This window comes from Salvelinus alpinus, chromosome 19, assembly GCF_045679555.1.
Source record: "Salvelinus alpinus chromosome 19, SLU_Salpinus.1, whole genome shotgun sequence".
Taxonomy (NCBI): domain Eukaryota; kingdom Metazoa; phylum Chordata; class Actinopteri; order Salmoniformes; family Salmonidae; genus Salvelinus; species Salvelinus alpinus.
Window position 1 is genome coordinate 16,889,165 of NC_092104.1, and position 19,897 is coordinate 16,909,061.

Below are 19,897 nucleotides of genomic sequence, written 5' to 3' on the forward strand. Positions count from 1 at the left end.
TCTACTAATCCCTGGAGGAGATGGGAAGCAGCCGACCATGGTAATTTAGACTGGAGGGAGGAAAGGAGAGGACAGGATGGACAGGAGAGGAGAGGATGGACAGAGAGGAGATGACAGGTGTGGGGTGGGGGGAAAAGAAGAGAGGAGGAGAGACACAGATAGTGGCTGCAGTGAAGGTGGCCCCTAACGAATCAGACAGTGGGGATGAAAACTTCAATCCACAGCACTTTCCCTGAAGTGTCTGATATGAGATAAGGTAAAGCTGAGCGATTTAGCTAAGTCTTCATATTCAGAACATGGCTTAAGCTGTGTGATGATATCTTAACTCTGTTGATGCCACAGTGTGACTTTGTGCTTGTTTTATTCTATATGGCTAACGTAGGATTATATATTACGACTATTTAATCTGGGATGTAATATTATGACACATGATGGTTTACCTGAACGAATATGTTGTACATTTATGACATTGATGGGCTAAATCCAATAATGATTCAACTCATGATCCCTGGCTGTGGAAGAAGGAGTTGGGATATGCAAAAAACACATTTCCATTTCACACCTTGCACATGTACAGGTTACCAACATGCAGTGAAACAGGACAAATATAAACACCCCCTATATGTGTGTTGGTGCATTTTCAACCCGAGTACACAAACTCAATACTAAATGCACTAAGATTAAAAAGAGCAATCAAGTCAGATTTTCAGACACCAAAGCAGGACTAACCATTTGTAAACAGTATGCGGCAGGTCAAGACATACTGATTTCGGTATCAAATCAAGTGGACACACCAAATCAATATACACAATATACGGTAGATTCCTCCTGTTCCAGTTCTCTGTGTCCTTGTCTATACTCATAAAATTATTGATGGTTTTGTTTCTTTGTTGTAAAGACATTAAATATATTACTATCTTTTTAGAGAGAAGTCAACCATATAATCCGTCATGATCCTTGTCATAAACATGCTTAAAGTAGAACTGACAGCATTTGAACTACTTTGCAGATAAGAAACAAACAGATATTCATAATATAAGTAAAAAATATAAAATTCCTAGTTTATGCCACAAAGCCAACCTAAGAGGTTTAAAAATAGGTTATATTTTGTCATATTCCATGACATCCACTAAGGCATTGTTGGCAGAATAGATGGATGCAGTTCAATGCATGATTCATATAATTCACCAATATATTTCTTGGTAGTCCAAAAAACATTGCTATCAGGTTGTAAATCACAGCTGGTCTGGTACGTTGTTTTCTGCCTCCAGGATGCACTGTTTCAGTTTCAATGACTCAATATTTTGGACAAAAACGGCCGAATGTAACTAAGCCTGTGAATATCAATAAAATCTAACTAGCAATGTCAATGATCACAAGTCAGTCACAACGTGGCTAATAGACTAGCGTATGTATTTATGTAGCAAGCTAAAAACACAAAGTCTAATGTTAGCTAGATAGCTAGCTGCTAGCTGCTAGGAGGATGTCATGTCATGTCTTTGGAGGAGTGGGTGAGTAACTGACTTTTCCCCTCATAATTTTTTGGGTGGCTATACACAACTAGAGGTGCAGGTGTCATTTAGTTAGCTAGTAAGAACTTGAACGACTGTTATCCAGTTAGCCTATCTCTAGTGTTCACAAATTCACTCTGGCTGTCTACTTCAATTTCAGAGCACTCTCGTCTGATATTGCCAGTGCACAGAATAACTGATTTGTTTACGAAAGCACAACACCCGCTGAATAAGACTGGTGTCAGTAAACATAGGCAAAAAAAGTAATAGTTAGTCAAGAACGCTCTAGATAACATGTAAACAGCCTAACCAGCTCTGCTAGGGCGATTTAAAATAGTCAGAGCGAAGTGTTCATTTTTGTCTGAAAATAGCTAGCTAGCAAGCTAACCAACTTTAGCCAGTTAGCTTGGGTGCTTGGTTGGGACAAGCATGCATTGGCAGGCAAGCTGCAGAAAGACGAGTTGGCTACAATGTCTCATTGTTTATAGGTGCAATTTTGACGGCCAACAAGCTGAAAAAGTTTGAGAGGTTTTATCTAATTTTCCTTCGTTAGATTTTAGATCAACTTCCTCAGGCTAGCATTAGTTGTTGATCTTGTTGTTGTTGATGTGCATAACGGAGAGAGCGAGAGCCTACCATTTCATGGTTGTTTGATCAATAGGACTGTAAAGTTCCCAAATGTAAGAGGACTCCAGTGGTATTTACATATTAGCAGAAATCCATTCAGGTGTATTTTGTGGCTTTGGCGATTGCGTTCTAATGATGTAAAGTCAATCTGTTGCAACTGCCCGTAAACACACAGTTGAGTTCCAAGTGAATGGCTTGTTTGCATAAAGACCTACTGTAGCTCTGATTGGCTTTGGTGCACCGTTCTGAGTAGACTCCGATCCTGGACGAGACACATGTTTTTATTAGATTTAATTTACTGTATTGTCTATTAATTGTCAAAATGTACGGCCACTTTCCAGCTCTATATTGCTATAGAATTTCCACAAATGCCTTAGTATACGCAATTTCCAAACATTCTAAGAATTTATGAAAACGTGAAAATGACTCTACACGAATCTAAGTGCTCTCTTGTCAGAATTTTTTTTAAGTGTCATATTCTTCCTAGGTGTGTATATGAACAGATTTTAATAAGATTTCATATTGCTAAAATGCTGTCAATTCAACTTTATGTTGCACGCAAACATCACTATCCATATCTGAAGAGCAGCTTTGGTGATGATGTACACACATCTCTATAGTCCTGTCAGATAGACACATACTGAGGTGGGAGGGGAGGGATACATCAGCTATGAAACTAGTAGACAGATTAGTCTATAAAATAACAATACTTGCACCATTTCAGATCTTCTTTTATTATTGTTTGCCCCTAACACACCCTCCTCTGCTTGGAAGACTTGAAACTAGCAGACAGATTAGTCTATCAAATAACATTAGTTGCATAATTTCTGATCCCTTATCATTTATATTATTGTTATTATTGTTTGCCCCTACCACCCTCTGGTTGGAGGACTTGGTGGAAAACATTACAATTCAGTTATATAGTGCATATTCAGTGCATATAGCCTCCTCCTATGTGAACAGTACTCCATCAAATCAACCAGTCCCTCTAATCAAATGTCACCCCTCAGATGTCCACAGACTAACCCATCTTTCCCAGTACACTACCATTTTGCTATTTCCTTTTGCAATACATCCTAAGGGTATAATAATTTTTCCCATTGATTGATTTTTGTTTTTCAGATCTCCTAACAGTACTGTTTGTAGGTTCATCTGAAAACAGATTCTATGACTCAGCAACCACTCCTGGACCCAAAGGAGATCTATTGATTCTGTTTCTTCATTGCAGAGTCTGCACAGAGCTGACTGCTCAATGCCCCATATATTGAGTATTGTTTTTGTGGCAAGAATTTTATATATTAGCTTAAATTGAAAAGAACGGATTGATGCATCAAATGTTGTTTTGTATATCAGTTCATAAACCTGATGCCAATGGTATTGGGACATCAAAAATCTGTTCACAACTATTTTGAATTGTATACGGTATAGTTCTCAAACCTTTAGACCTTAAGTGAAACTGATACATTTGACGATTTATACTAGTAATTTTAACTTCTCTGATCTACGGATACCGGATGCGGGTTTAAATTCGACAACATACGGGGATCGCCACAAATAGTCATATTAAAACCTTTTGTCAATAGGGGGAGCTGTTAGCACTTATTTGTTTTACATTTCCAAATTAAACTGCCTCGTACTCAATTCTTGCTCGTACAATATGCATATTATTATTACTATTGGATAGAAAACAATCTCTAGTTTCTAAAACCGTTTGTATTATGTCTGTGGGTGGAACAGAACTCATTCTACAGCACTTTTCCTGCCAGGGAGTGAGATTTCAGAAATCTTGGCCTCTGTTCCCAGGTCAGTTTATAAGTCCCTGTGAATGCTGTGGGGCTACAAACACTGCCTACGCCTTCCTCTAGATGTCAGTAAGTGGTGACAATTTGAATGGGGTATTGCGCAATCTGGGACTTTATATAAACCCAAATTGCGGAAGTACCTTTCTTTTCTGCCCTGCGCTTGGCGCACGATGGACGTCGGACTGGCCTCCTTCCAAGCTTTGGTTTAGCAAGTTCTATATCCCCGGTCATGTTTTTATTCGTTATAGGTGTTAAAGACATCATAAGGTAGTTAATTTAAACCGACTTATAGCAGTTTATAGCAGTTTATTGCGATTTTCTGGCATTTCTTTGTGACGCACTTTCAAGAGTTGGACACTTTTCCGGTACATGCCGAACGGTAGTGGCCATTTCGACAGGACAAGAGGACATCTTTCGACCAAAAGACGATTAGACCGGAGAAAGGACACATTGCCCAAGATTCTGATGGAAGCTCAGCTAATAGTAAGAACTATTTATGCTGATAAATCGTTGTTCTGTTGAAAAATGTTAAACGCATAAGCCGCCATTTTTTTGGGGGTAGCTTCGCTTTGGCGAACCCTGTATTGCGCAGTAAGGTTAATTTTAAAAATGTAATTCAGCGATTGCATTAAGAACTAATTTGTCTTTCAATTGCTGTCCACGCTGTATTTTTTAGTCAAGTTTATGATTATTTATTGATTAGACTAGGTGTCTTTCCAAGATGGCGCGCGACATTTTCTGACCAGCTTGGCTACTTTTCTCATTGTATAACCACAATTTTTGTGGCTAAATATGCACATTTTCGAACAAACTCTATATGTATGTTGTAATATGATGTTACAGGAGTGTCATCTGAAGAATTCTGAGAAGGTTAGTGAAAAAATTAATATATTTTGGTGGTGATAACGTTATCGCTCTTTTTGCCTTGAATCAATGCTGGGGTAATGTTTGCACATGTGGTATGCTAATATAACGATATATTGTGTTTTCGCTGTAAAACACTTAGAAAATCTGAAATATTGTCTGGATTCACAAGATCTGTGTCTTTCAATTGCTGTACGCTGTGTATTTTTAAGAAATGTTTTATGATGAGTAATTAGGTAATACACGTTGCTCTCTGTAGTTATTCTAGTCGAGTTGTGATGGTGGCTGCAATGGTAAACTATGATTTATACCTGAAATATGCACATTTTTCTAACAAAACATATGCTATACAATAAATATGTTATCAGACTGTCATCTGATGAAGTTTTTTCTTGGTTAGTGGCTATTTATTTCTTTATTTGGTCGAATTGGTGATAGCTACTGATGGAGTGAAAAAATGGTGGAGTAAGAAAAATTGTGTCTTTTGCTAACGTGGTTAGCTAATAGATTTACATATTGTGTCTTCCCTGTAAAACATTTTAAAAATCAGAAATGGTGGCTAGATTCACAAGAAGTGTATCTTTCATCTGGTGTCTTGGACTTGTGATTTAATGATATTTAGATGCTAGTATTTACTTGTGACGCTATGCTAGGCTATGCTAGTCAGCTTTTTTACTGGTTGGGGGTGCTCCCGGATCCGGGTTTGGGAGGAACTAGAAGTTAAGTCATGTGTGGTTTTTGATTGGTGGTAGTAAAACTAATTCATTCCTTTCTCTTTTGAGTAATAGCCTCTTTCATTTTTGTGTCAGAACTGCGATGAGTTGGTTATACTTTTGTATTGAGCATACATCTCAATACTGCTTTGTTAGTCTCTTGTGTGACAACATTTTACCATTCTTATTTACAATGTCATTCATAAACATGATCCCTTATGTATTTTTTCAAAGAAAGTTGTATTTTCCTTTAGAGCCCCCTTTTGAACATTTGGATGTGCCTCTCTTAGTAGCCAGCTGGAAAACCAGTATGGATTTAGATATAATTTTGGTATAATGGAGTGAGAGGTTTAATGCCTTAATATTTCGTTATATAAATATATTGTCTGGTTTGCCATTCCAGATAAAATGTCCCAAAAAATCTCACATTACTTAAAGAAAGATTATCCTGCAGTCGGTAGAGCCATGAATAGATACGTAAACTGCGATATAACTAGGGAATTAATACATTAATTGTCCCGTAGATGGACAAGTGTGTCCCTCTCCATGTGTTCCTCCATCTATTTTACAAAGTTTTATATCGAAGTTAAAAGTTTCAAGATCTTTCAACTTTTCCGGGATATGTACACCAAGCACATCAAGTTCTCCATCCTCTCATTTAATCGGGAGACCACATAGCAATTTAGAGTTTGTATATTTTAGAGACCCAATTTGTAATGTAGTATGCTTATTATAGTTCAGTTTAATCCAGAGAAACTGGAGAAATTATCCAGGTCCTCAATAAGGCCCGTCAAGGTTGAGAGAAAGAACTTGATCATGATGAATAATGGTAGGACATTTTTTTATTTAACTTCTTTGATATAGGGGGCAGCATTTTTCACTTTTGGATAAATTGCGTGCCCATAGTGAACTGCCTCCTACTCTGTCCCAGATGCTAATATACACATAGTATTATTACTATTGGATAGAAAACACTCTGAAGTTTATAAAACTGTTTGAATGATGTCTGTGAGTATAACAGAACTCATATGGCAGGCAAAAACCTGAGAAAAAATCCAAACAGGAAGTGAGAATTCTGAGAGTGGTCGATGTTAAAGTCATTGCCTATTCAATTCCCTGTAATATATGGATATGTTTGCACTTCCTACGCCTTCCACTGGATGTCAACAGTCAGTAGAACGTGGAATGAAGCTTATGCTGTGTTGTGGGACCGGATGGGAGGTGTTTGAGTCAGAAGATTGATTCTCTACTAAGTTTGACCAGTTTATTCGACTTGTAATATAACTTTTTGAAGTTTTCGTCCGACGTTTGCCTGCAGCTGTGCGAGCGTTTGGACATGTGTACTACACATGCTAGCAAAATTTGCTAATTGGACATAAGTAATGGACATTATTGAACAAAACAACAATTTATTGTGGAACTAGGATTCCTGGCATTGCATTCTGATGAAGATAATCAAAGGTAAGAGAATATTTATGATGTAATTTCGTATTTCTGTTGACTCCAACATGGCGGAGCGCCATCTCAGATTATTGCATGGTGTGCTTTTTACTAAAGTTTTTTTTAAATCTGACACAGCGGTTGCATTAAGAACAAGTGTATCTTTAATTATATGTAAAACATGTATCTTTCATCAATGTTTATGATGAGTATTTCTGTTATTTGACGTGGCTCTCTGTAATTACTCCGGATATTTTGGAGGCATTTCTGAACATGGCGCCAATGTAAACCGAGATTTGTGGATATAAATATGCACATTATCGAACAAAACATAAATGTATTGTGTAACATGATGTCATATGAGTGTTATCTGATGAAGATGTTCAAAGGTTAGTGATTAATTTTATCTCTATTTCTGCTTTTTGTTACTACTATATTTTGCTGGGAAAATGGCTGTGTTTTTCTGTGGCTATGTACTGATCTAACATAATTGTTTGGTGTGCTTTCCCCGTAAATCCTTTTTGAAATCAGACATGTTGGCTGGATTCACAACATGTGTAGCTTTAATTTGGTGTCTTTCATGTGTGATTTCATGAAAGATTGATTTTTAGAGTAATATATTTGAATATGGCGCTGTAACGCTCGTCGTAATCCTCCTCGTCTGAGGAGGAGCAAGGATCGGACCAAAGCGCAGCGTGGTTTGAATACATACTTTAATTATTTAAACGAAGACGAAAAATACTTGACAAAATACAAAACAATAAACGACGTGAACAAACGAACGAAAACAGTACCGCGTGGCGAACAAACACAGACACGGCAACAATCACCCACAAACAAACAGTGAGAACAGCCTACCTTAATATGGTTCCCAATCAGAGACAACATAAAACACCTGCCTCTGAGAACCATATCAGGCTAGTTAGACAACCCTAAACCAATGAAAACACATAACATGGAATATACCCACCCAGCTCACGTCCTGACCAACTAAACAAAGACTAAACAAAGGAAATAAGGTCAGGAACGTGACAGGAGCGCTACATTTTTTCAGGATTTTGGCCAAGTGGGACACTACCGTCCCACCTATCCTAGAGAAGTTAATACATTTTAAGAAAAAAAATTGTGGAGCGTCTGCCACAGGACTCACCAGGCTGGAGAGATATACAGGAGGCCTTATTTGAAAAGACGCCGAACAAAACAATAAACACTACAAAACAAACCGTGAAGCTAAAGGCTATGTGCCATAAACAAAGTCAACTTCCCACAAAGACAGGTGGGAAAAAAGGCTACCTAAGTATTGAGAACTGATTGAGAACCCTACCCGGACAAAACATAGAAATACAAAATAATAGAACATAGAATACCCACCCCAAATCCCACCCTGACCAAACCAAATAGAGACATAAAAAGGATCTCTAAGGTCAGGGCGTGACAATAGAGCAGTCTTACCTTTCCGGGGAATACCAAATCAACGTCAAATGCTTTTGAGGACCACCATTCGCGATGTCGCTGAATTTTTGTAGATTCATTTGTTAACATTTATTTGCAGTCATATTTAAGGTATATTCTTACAGATGGATGTTTTTCTAACCCTTGTGTTGTCTTAAGGGTCAAAAATCACCCGCAACTATGTTTAACAGCAGAGAAAACCGCCTTGAAATGTGATGACTTTTCCTAGAGTGACCCCAACATTAGAAAAAGTGAAACATGTACACCACCAGGGTACAAAGATTGTCTTAAGGTAACACCACAAAAACCACATAGACTTACACACACACACACACACACACAATGAGAAATTGAGATTATGTGTGCTACTGATTGAACTCAGACAAAACTAAATATTTGTTGTGCATGCGCAGCATCTCCCCTCCATGACCCCACACATGACTCAAGTTCACAGACAAAATGAACAAAATTTCTGAAAAAATAAACATGTCTTGAAAGCATTGTTTACTAATTGGTAATGCAGTCAGAGGCTATAAAGGTGTCTCTCTTTACTGAAGCCATGAGTGCCCATGCCCAGGACATCAAACTAGCCATCGAAAGAATCTTCCTGGAGATGACACATTTGCAGCGTTTCCATAAATATGGAGACAACTGGAAAAGGATGGTTGAGATTTACCTGCGTGCCTACATAGCGCTGCTAATCCTAGCGGGTGTGTATAGGTCCAGAGGCGAGGCTACATGTAGTCTTTGGGATGCAGAGAGTAAAAGGGCGATTTTCCGTGCCACGATGCCACTGAAAGTCTTTCACAATTTCTCAAGAATACTACGATTTGATAACCGTGAGACAAGACCTGCAAGACGTGTGAGAGACAAACTGCTGGCCAAAAGAGAGGTCTGGAAGAAGTGGGTGGAGCGTCTGCCATACCTCTACAACCCTGGGCCTGAAGTAACAGTGGATGAGCAACTGGTTCCATTCAGAGGTATATATTTATTTTCATATCTGTAATCTAAGTGATTTTCACAGTTAATATTGCTGTAATATCATAGATTTATGTGATTGTTTTCTGTGACACTGATACAAATTACTAATAATAATCTCTTTTGTCAAAAGGTCGATGTTTTATCCGGCAGTATATGTGACTCACCACCTGGATTTGGCCATACGTAGCAACATCTTAATTTCTGTTTTTTACATTGGTTAAAAGTAGAGACTCAGAGCTACACAATGGTATATCATACACTGCATTTGAGGATAAAATGGGAAAGTAATTCTGCTTTGAAAGTTGATCAACTTGTAAACTCATTTTTGAGAAAACCGTCTTTCAATGTTTTGGTACTACTATTGGGCTACTATCGCAGAGCCCTTCGTTGTCTACACCCATTCAGCATTGTCCAATAAGTAGGGTCGTTCCGAAAGCTCTGACCTCACAACTACAGTAAAGCACCTAAGCTAACTGGCAAACATTGACTAGCTACTTCCAGACACATAATGAGAGAACACCCCACTTTGACCATTTTACTCGCCCTAGCAGAGATGGTTAGGCTAATTTCACATTATCCAGGGCGTTGGTGACTGTACCTGTGATGGTGTCAACAATTGAATTACGCTTTGTTGCTGACGTTTACTGACACTGGACATATTCAACGGTTGTTGAACGTTCAAAAATGCATCAGTTATTCTGCGCTCTGGCACACTAAGACGAGAGACTTCTGTTAAGAAATGTAGCTAGATAGCTAGCTAGGTAAAAAAATGAATCCCAATGCATGACGTAACATTAGTTAGCGAGCCAGCCAGCTAAAGTTATCTAGCTAGCTAGCAGTACACTTTAACTTGAAATGGAAATACTTTGTCAAAATAAGAGTGGAGTATTTTGTCAGATGTAGCTAGCTAGATAGCTAGCTAAACAATGGACCATCATCACAACTCATGATGTTACTACCCTGCATGAATCTGCAAGTAGCTAACCACCAGGTACTATGGCTATAACTAGTCAAGCAAATGTGTCTGCATTATGAAGAATAAGATCATACACATAACGTTAGGTAGCAACCCAGCCAGCTAACGTTAGCTAGCTAACAGAACACTTAAAATGAAACCCCTCTCTGTCAAAATTTAGAAACGTGTAATATCTGAAAATCTTACCGGTATATATCATGGTTGGATGCGTCTCCTGTCTGATGCCATGCATGGTTGCCTTAGTTTGACGATGTATTCCAGACTGGTGTTTTCTCCATCTTCTTAGCTATCATACTCGAATTCCACTGATTTCAAAACTCGGTCCTTCAGAAAGTGGAGAGCATACACATAAAGTTAGCTAGCAAGCCAGCCAGCTTAAAGTTAGCTAGCTAAAGGTACACTTTAACTTGACATTAGGCTTGTGCAGTTTTGATACGCAATTTAAAAAAATGTAAAGCCGCGTTCGACACGATTACCTAAATATACTGACCAGCTACAATAGACAGACACATGCTATATGGTAGACCAATCCAAACTCATCTCTCGGCATGTCCAGCCCACTCATTATCTCAGCCAATCATGTCTAGCGGGAAGGTTGCCCACTTTTTCTGTGGCTAAACCTACTAGGCTCATAATTTAACAATTTAATTCATATTTACAGATGGCATACAAGTTTGATATTAAGGCACATGAAAGTTCACACGTTTGAGAAGGCATTTCTGCAAAAAAAATCTGCATTTTGATAAAACATATTTTTGACATTCAAACAGCTCTCCTGTGAACTCGTGACTTTCCTGAATCGGGTCACATATGCCCAGCAAGTATGGCATCAAGATATGGTTGACCTGTGACGCACAATCCATCTACGCTTGGAAGATGCAAGTCTACAAAGGGAAGCCGACCAGTGGAGGCCCGGAGAAGAACCAGGGGATGTGGGTTGTGCTTGATGTGACAGATGGACTGAGGGGGCACAATTTCACGTGGCAATTTATTCACCTCTTATGAACTCGGCCAGCATCTCCTGAAGAGGAAGATCACCATGGTTGGCACAGTTAGAAAGAACAGGCCTGAGCTCCCCCCTGCACTCCTCGCAACAAGGGGGAGAGAGGCCTTCTTATCAAAGTTTGCCTCCACCTCCACCACCACTCTAGTTTCTTACCTCCCAAAGAGGAACAAGAATGTGGTCCTCCTGAGCACACTGCACCAACTGGCTGAGATCAGTGATCGTGAGGACAGGATGCCAGCCATCATCATGGACCACAACCACAACAAAGGAGGCGTGGACAACCTGGACAAGGTGATTGGAACTTACAGCTGCAGGAGGATGACTGCCCGCTGGCCCCTGGTCATCTTCTTTAACATCATTGATGTGTCCTCATACAATGCCTTCGTGATATGGAACAAGATCAACCCTACCTAGATGCCTGATAAGTGGAACAAGAGGAGGGTGTTCCTGGAGCAGCTGGGAAAGGCACTTGTAACCCCACACATTCAAAGCAGGGAGCGCCTCCCCCACACAGCAGCCTCTGCGGTGTTTGTGAAAGCTGTTCAGGGGGCTGAATCTTGTCCTGATCCACCTGAGGCTCCAGCTGGGGCAGGCAAGAGGAGGAGATGTCAATTCTTCCCCCCTAAGAAGGACTGTAAAACAAATACTATATGCCGCACATGTGAGAAATACATCTGCAAAGTCCATGCACACACACTTGCATACTGTTCTATATGTGCTAAGTAGAGTTGATTGATTTATGTTCTACATGTTTTTGTTTTGTATCTATTATCTTATTTTATTCTTATTTATTGTTGTTTATACACCTTGTGGGTGGGGCAATGGTTAAACAATGGGAGAAGACTAGTATTTCGTATTTGAATTCCTCATTGTACAGTATATAAGAGTATATCACTATGTTGCCAAAAAAGTTCAAGACTGTTATTGTTACTGTTATTTCCCTTCAATAAAATGCATTCAAAACTACTTTTGCACATTTCTGCTACTTTCTTATGCTAAACACGTGCTATCTCTTGCTAAAAAATGAATGTATACACCTATGCAGACCTTTAGCAATAATAAACCTCTACTTTAGTAACAAAATAAATATATTACAGGTGTGTTGTAATAAAAACAAGTGGTGTTCACTGATTAAATGCAGTCTTTCTGCATTGTGAAGAGGCAAAACCCAGATTTTCACAAAGTGTGTGATGAATGACTGGCTGTTTCTTCACGCAAAATAGATTTGGGGTTTAAAATTCAATTAAGCTGCTTTATTTTATGGGTTTATTGAAAGCGGGTCATTTTTTACCCTTAGGACAAGGGGAGTATACAGAATGTGAAGACTACAGAATGTACAATGGTTTATAACATCATTATAGTCCCAACAGTTATTATTTTTGGAAAAAGAAAGAAAAAATACTATATATTTTCTTGTAAAAAAAACATCAAAACATATTTTAACAGCCACCTTTTGTCTTGATGACATCGTTGCACACTCTTGACATTCTCTCAATCAGCTTCATGAGGTAGTCACCTGGAATGCATTTCAATTAACAGGTGTGCCTTGTTAAAGGTTATTTTGTGGAATTTCTTTCCTTCTTAATGCATTTGAGCCAATCAGTTGTGTTGTGACAAGGTAGGGGTGGTATAAAGAGGATAGCCCTATTTGGTCCATATTATGGCAATCTCAAATAAGCAAAGAGAAACGACAGTCCATAATTTCTTAAAATGTTTGATTTTAGGTTCAAACATGACAACTCCTCCCCTTTATACAATTCTTAGCCTAATTCATTCAAAACCATTATTATTTTCCATCCCTCTCTCCTCTTCTTTTGGAGCAGAGATATCCCAACACAGCTGGCATGAGACGCAGAGGAATTCTCAAAACGATATCTTCTTCATTCACCAGTGTTGGCGTGAGTGCGTGTGTTTAGTTATGTAAAGATCTGTTGAAAGAGACAGGTGGAGTGGCTGAGCATGAAAGTATAAACGGGTCTGAGTATATCTCTCTAATCATCATCATTGTAGTGTGCACATACACACACACAAAATATAATAACCTGTCCAAGCAGGAGCCACCTGCACCGGCCCCTCAAAGTGGGCTGTGCTACTTTTCAGCAATCAGTGCCACACACACACACACACACACACACACACACACACACACAAAATTCTGTTTAGCTCCCTACTGCTTTCCACTTTTCCAAAGCGTTCACATGTCCCCTTTCCTGCATTCACATTAATTGGCTACTCTCTCACTTAATGACCACTACATGATCAGATCTCTGTTTGTCAAGGATTATTACTTTTTTATCGTTCCCTTATCTTTTTATATATTTACTTTCCTGTTTTCAGATTTACCACATGCTTTACTACTACATCTTGCTCTCTCTCTCACACACACACACACACACACACACACACACACACACACACACACACCTCAATCTATGACAGGAAGTGGAAGTGATTTACTGTCAGTTTGAAACGTGTCATATTTAAACTAACAGGAGGCTAGCTGAAGGAGAGATGACAGTGGAATGAAAGTAGCGAGGGAGAGCTCATCTCTTTCTCTTCCTGGCCGGAGGACAAAACCATCCCTTGTTCCCCTGGCCGTTGGAGTGAGTGATCGAGTGGCATACAACTCACATGCACACACGTCTGTGTGAAATATTTTCCCTGCCTGCTCAAATAGAAAACATACAAATGGCAAAAGGACGAGTGGCAATCACATTAACACACTGGAAAAAAACAGAACAGAAAGGACTTATGAAGCGATGTTGAGCTGCTGAACACTACTGTTAGTGAGAGATGATGATGGTTTTTGACAGAGGGCATATGGCCTGTCTGAGGGCATGAAGTCAGTAGATGCTCAGTTGGATGCTGAAGAAAATATGTGGCTTTTACCACGATACCATGTTATTAACCTAAAAGAATGCCTGAAACGAGATCCCTTCTGCACTATAGAAACAATTAAATAAATGTGGAGGAGGAGTTAAGATGGACTGTCGCCTTGTTAACATCCAAAAGGGGAAGTCACGTAACAGGCTCTCTTTCCATTTGTAACATTTATAAGTATGGTTTCATTTAAAAAATCTAGAGATAACATATTTATCTAAACAGTTATGAGTTTTCTGGTAATTTTAATGCATAATTTAAGTATTTTGACAGAGTAAAAATGAGTGAGCAAGCTAAGCTAATGAGAACAAGATGGTGTCTTCGGAGATTTTTATTTCTAGAAATACTTTGTCTTTTAAATGTTTTTACAAAGAATGTCTCAAATTGAGTGTATTTACATGTGTACATATGAACCACGCAAATTCTATGTATTTTAGAAATGTACTTTTCATGAAAATTGTATCATGAATTCTTTCATGAAAATTGTAAAATTGTCACATGCTAATTGCTAACTACTAAGGTTAGCTAGCTCAGCACTAGGTGCTAGCTAGCCTACCATGTCATACTACTAGCTAGCTTATGTTGTTGTTAGCTAACTGCTCATGTTTTTTTTTACATTTAATAAATAGGCCTCGTCTACAATTAGCACTATATAGATAGAGTGAATGAGATGTATTGTTGTTGCCCATACAATGCATGGGTGTCATAGCTACATACAGTGAAACGCAAAAGTATTCATCCCCCTTGGTGTTCTTCCTATTTTGTTGCATTACAACCTGTAATTAAATTGATATTTAATTGGATTTCATGTAATGGACATAAACAAAATATTCCAAATTGGTGAAGTGAAATGAAAAAAATAACTTGTTTTAAATAATAAAAATATTGAAAAAATGAAAATATGTTGTGTGCATATATATTCACCCCCTTTGCTATGAAGCACCTAAATAAGATCTGGTGCAACCAATTGCCTTCAGAAGTCACATAATTAGTTAAATAAAGTTCACCTGTGTGCAATCTAAGTGTCACATGATCTCAGCATATATACACCTGTTCTGAAAGGCCCCAGAGTCTGCAACCCCACTAAGCAAGCGGCACCGTGAGGACCAAGGAGCTCTCCAAACAGGTCAGGGACAAAGTTGTGGAGAAGTACAGATCAAGGTTGGGTTATAAAAAAATATCTGAAACTTTGAACATCCCACGGAGCACCATTAAATCCATTATTGAAAATTGGAAAGAATATGGTACCACAACAAACCTTACAAGAGAGGGCCGCCCACCAAAACTCACGGACCAGGCAAGGAGGGCATTAATCAGAGAGACAACAAAGAGACCAAAGATAACCCTGAAGGAGCTGCAAAGCGCCACAGCAGAGATTGGAGCATCTGTCCAAAAGGACCACTTTAAGCCATACACTCCACAGAGCTGGGCTTTACGGAAGAGTGGCTAGAAAAAAGCCATTGCTTAACCTCTCTGGTACAAGTGGGACGCTAGCGTCCCACCTCGACAACAGCCAGTGAAATTTCAGGACGCCAAATTCAAAACAGAAATACCATAATTAAAATTCCTCAAACATACAAGTATTATCCTCCATTTTAAAGATAAACTTCTTGTAAATTCAACCGCTGTGTCAGATTTCAAAAAGGCTTTACGGAGAAAGCACACTTTGCGATTATGTTAGATCAGCACCTAGCCACAGAAACCCATACAGCCATTTTCCAGCCAAGGAAAGGTGCACAAAAGTCAGAAATAGCATTACAATTAATCACTTACCTTTGATGATCTTCATCTGGTGGCACTCCCAGGTCTCCATGTTAGACAATAAATGTTCATTTTGTTCAATAATGTCCCTCTTTATGACCAAATACCTCCTTTTTGTTTGCGCGTTTTGTCCAGTAATCCGAATGCTTAAGGCGCATCCACTAAGCCCAGACGAAAAGTTAAAAAAATACAATAAAATTCAGTAGAAAAATGCCAAACCATGTTTAAAATCAATCCTCCGGTTGTTTTTGTCATAAATAATATTTCAACCGGACAAAAGCTTCGTCAATAGGAAAGGAGAAACAAAAGAGGCAAGTTCCCGATCAGGTGCATGGCTGATGAATGGAAATTTCCACTGGCCACTGATTGAAAGTGCTGTATCTCCCTCATTTTTCAGAGTAAAAGCCTGAAACAATGCCTAAAAACTGGCCACATGTAGAGGAAGCCATAGAGCTCGTGAACTGGGTCCTAAGTCTTTGTATGGTGGATAGGCTTTCAATGGAAAAACAGCCTTTCAAAATAATTGGTTGGATTTTCTTCGGGTTTTTGCCTGCCATATCAGTTCTGTTATACTCACAGACATTACTTTAACAGTTCTGGAAATTGTAGAGTTTTTTCTATCCAACTCTACTAATTAAATGCATATCCAATCTTCTGGGCCTGAGTAGCAGGCAGTTTAATTTGGGCACGCTTTTCTTCCAAAATTCCAAATGCTGCCCCCTACCCTAGTGAAGCTAAAGAAAAAAAGAAGCAAAAACGTTTGGTGTTCGCCAAAAGGCATGTGGGAGCGTCCCCAAACATTTTGAAGAAGGTTCTCTGGTCAGAAAAGACAAAAATGTAGCTTTTTGGCCATCAAGGAAAATGTTATGTCTGGCACAAACCCAACACCTCTCATCACCCGAGAACACCATCCGTAGCAGGATCATGCTGTGGGGATGTTTTTCATCGGCAGGGACTGTGAAACTGGTCAGAATTGAAGGAATGATGGATGGCGCTAAATACAGGGAAATTCTTGAGGGAATCCTGTTTCAGTCTTCCAGAGTTTTGAGACTGGGATGGAGGTTCATCTTCCAGCAGGACAATGACCCTAAGCATTCTGCTAAAGCAACACTCGAGTGGTTTAGGGGAAAACATTTAAATGTCTTGGAAGGGCCTAGTCAAATCCCAGACCTCAATTCAATTTAGAATCTGTGGTATGACTTAAAGATTGCTGTACACCAGCGGAACCCATCCAACTTGAAGGAGCTGTAGCAGTTTTGCCTTGAAGAATGGGCAAAAATTCCAGTGGCTAGATGTGCCAAGCTTATAGAGACATACCCCAAGAGACTTGCTGCTGTAATTGCTGCAAAATGTGGCTCTACAAAATATTGACTGTGAATAGTTATGCTTTCTGTCTTTTTGTCTTACTTCTTGTTTGTTACACCCCAAAAATATTTTGCATCTTTAAAGTGGTAGGCATGTTGTGTAAATCAAATGACACAACCCCCCCCCAAAAAATACATTTTAATTCCAGGTTGTAAGGCAACAAAATAGGAAAAATGCCAACAGGGGTAAATACTTTCGCAAGCCACTATACACATCTAGTGAGACAAGGTTCTGTTTACGCAGGAGAAAAATAGTTAAACTCTCAAAGGTATGTTTAATGCACTTTTTACAGACAATAGAAAGGTGATGCACCGGTGTCCTGCCACCAAAACAACATAAATTTACATTTTGCTTATATCCATTGCAGGTTGTTGTGCCACCTATTACGAGATTGTGAGGTGGGCGCATCTCTCAGGTTCACCTGAAAACATAGGGGACACAATCTTGGACAAATATATTCAAAGAAGTGTCGTCAGAGGAGAAATCATTTCAGCCTTTCTGTACAAGTAGCTTCTGTGTAAGACTAGGTTTATTACACCTGGTCTTTGGAATACAAAGTGCATACATTTCCCTATTACATGTTTCAAGTTATACATTTCAGTCTAAAAGAGTAGAATGAAAACAGACGTTGAATTCCACCCACCTGGTCTAGAGTGGCTTTTATAGCCCCCATAGTTCCATTATTAATCACCGATTGCTGTACTTTGTTGGAACACTAACTGCCCCTGTATCAGAACTGCATTCACTGTTTTACTGAAAATAATAGTAATCATGAGCTAAGTGCACGTTTGGCAAAAATTCTGTTTCCTACTTTAGTCCACATGCCTGTAGCTCTGTGCACTGCCAGTATCAAATGCATAACTTGTATCATATCTCATTTGATTATAATGACCTTTGGGTAGGTGTTTGTAGGTGATCAGTCAGTTTAAGCTAGAGAGATGTTTTTTTGTGTTGGATGACATCCCAAAAATTATTCGTCTCACATAAACATCTGTAGAGTCTGAACCATTTGGGCTACAAACTAATGGGAAAACGAATTATCACTAATTCTCACGAAAACGATGGTGTTCTCCTTTTTTCTCTATGGCCCCCACAAGTATCACGGGACTCATCTGAAGGTAACTGGTACTGGTTTTAAAAAATGAATGGAAGTATGAAGGTAATTCTGTGTCTACCCCAAAAAAAGGGGTTAAATATGTGTTAAAAACTATATACATATATTTCCTGAGCTTTTTTAATATGTCCTAGATTTAGGACAGACACTTCAAAACCTTGTTTCTTATGATTTATGTTTTGACTGTCCTTTTTGCCATGTATCAATGTGTTTCTATGGGTTTAGTAGTAATGGCCAAAATCAATATTTTATCAATATTTTTTTAAATATATTTTGTAGATACCTAAAGGGGTCCTAAAATACAAAATAAAATAGCTAAATGATCAATAATATGACAATCTTAAAACAATTCCATATGTCAGTTTAGCTGACAATCTGGGGTTTGTGGGGATTTAAAGTAATATTCAGACTTGAATTATATGAATATGCATAACTTGAGCCTGATGCATTTGTTTACTGTGTTTCTTTCTGTTCTTTGTTTTTTGCTTCTAGATGCACGGTCAAGGGTGCTTGCAGACAATGAGAAATACATTTGGACAGGAGTTTATGTTGACCTGATGAGCGATGAGGATGGCCTTCAAAATGGAAAACCAGTGTGGTTCATCAAGCCCCCTTGCTTCCGGAGTAAGATGCTCACTCCCCTTTGTAAAGAACTACAGTTCCGCTTGGAAAGGGACCAGAGCTACTTGGCGAGCCACAAGGATAATGTCTGGGGAGTTTGTCAAAGCAACCTAGATCCCATGGACCTCTCAACCCTCAACACTATAGCACCACAGTAACCCTGTCAGTACAGTGCTTGATTCTTTTGAAAACATTTTAAATAAGCTTGTTCATATCTTTCATCTGGTGCTTACCTGTTTACACCCATTTAAGCAGGTAAGCACCACATTCGAAATTTAAAGATGAATGAACATAAAAAAAATAATAATAATCAAGCAGAGTACTGGCAAGAGTCATCCAGTTTGGCCCAGGTTGAGCCTCCACGGGCCCTGCTTACACTAAATGCAGATACTATTAACCACTTTCTCCTGCTCTACTGAAATAAATTATCGTCCTTCAAGAAGTGATTAAGTGGATTTGTGTGTTTTATTCAATGAACTAAGAGATGTTTAGCGATGTCACGCCCTGACCTTAGTTATCTATGTTTTCTTTATTATTTTGGTTAGGTCAGGGTGTGACGAGGGTGGGTATGCTTGTTTTTGTATTGTCTAGGTTTTTTTGTATATCTAGGGGTTTTGGTATGTCTAGGTATATGTAGGTCTATGGTGGCCTGAATTGGTTCCCAATCAGAGGCAGCTGTTTATCGTTGTCTCTGATTGGGGATCATATTTAGGTTGCAATATGCCCTTTTGGTTTTGTGGGTTCTTGTCTATGTGTAGTTGCCTGTTCAGCACTCTTTGTATAG

The 19,897-nt window shown here is 38.9% G+C and overlaps 1 long non-coding RNA gene across 1 annotated transcript in view; it reads left to right on the top strand.

Moving 5' to 3' along the window:
• Window positions 1-19,559, top strand: part of LOC139545958 (uncharacterized) — an 87,787-nt gene extending 68,228 nt beyond the window's left edge. Inside the window, exon 2 of the long non-coding RNA XR_011669162.1 lies at window positions 18,985-19,559. This is a non-coding gene — a long non-coding RNA (uncharacterized lncRNA). The remainder of the gene's footprint in view (window positions 1-18,984) is intronic.
• The last annotated feature ends 338 nt before the right edge of the window (window positions 19,560-19,897 follow it).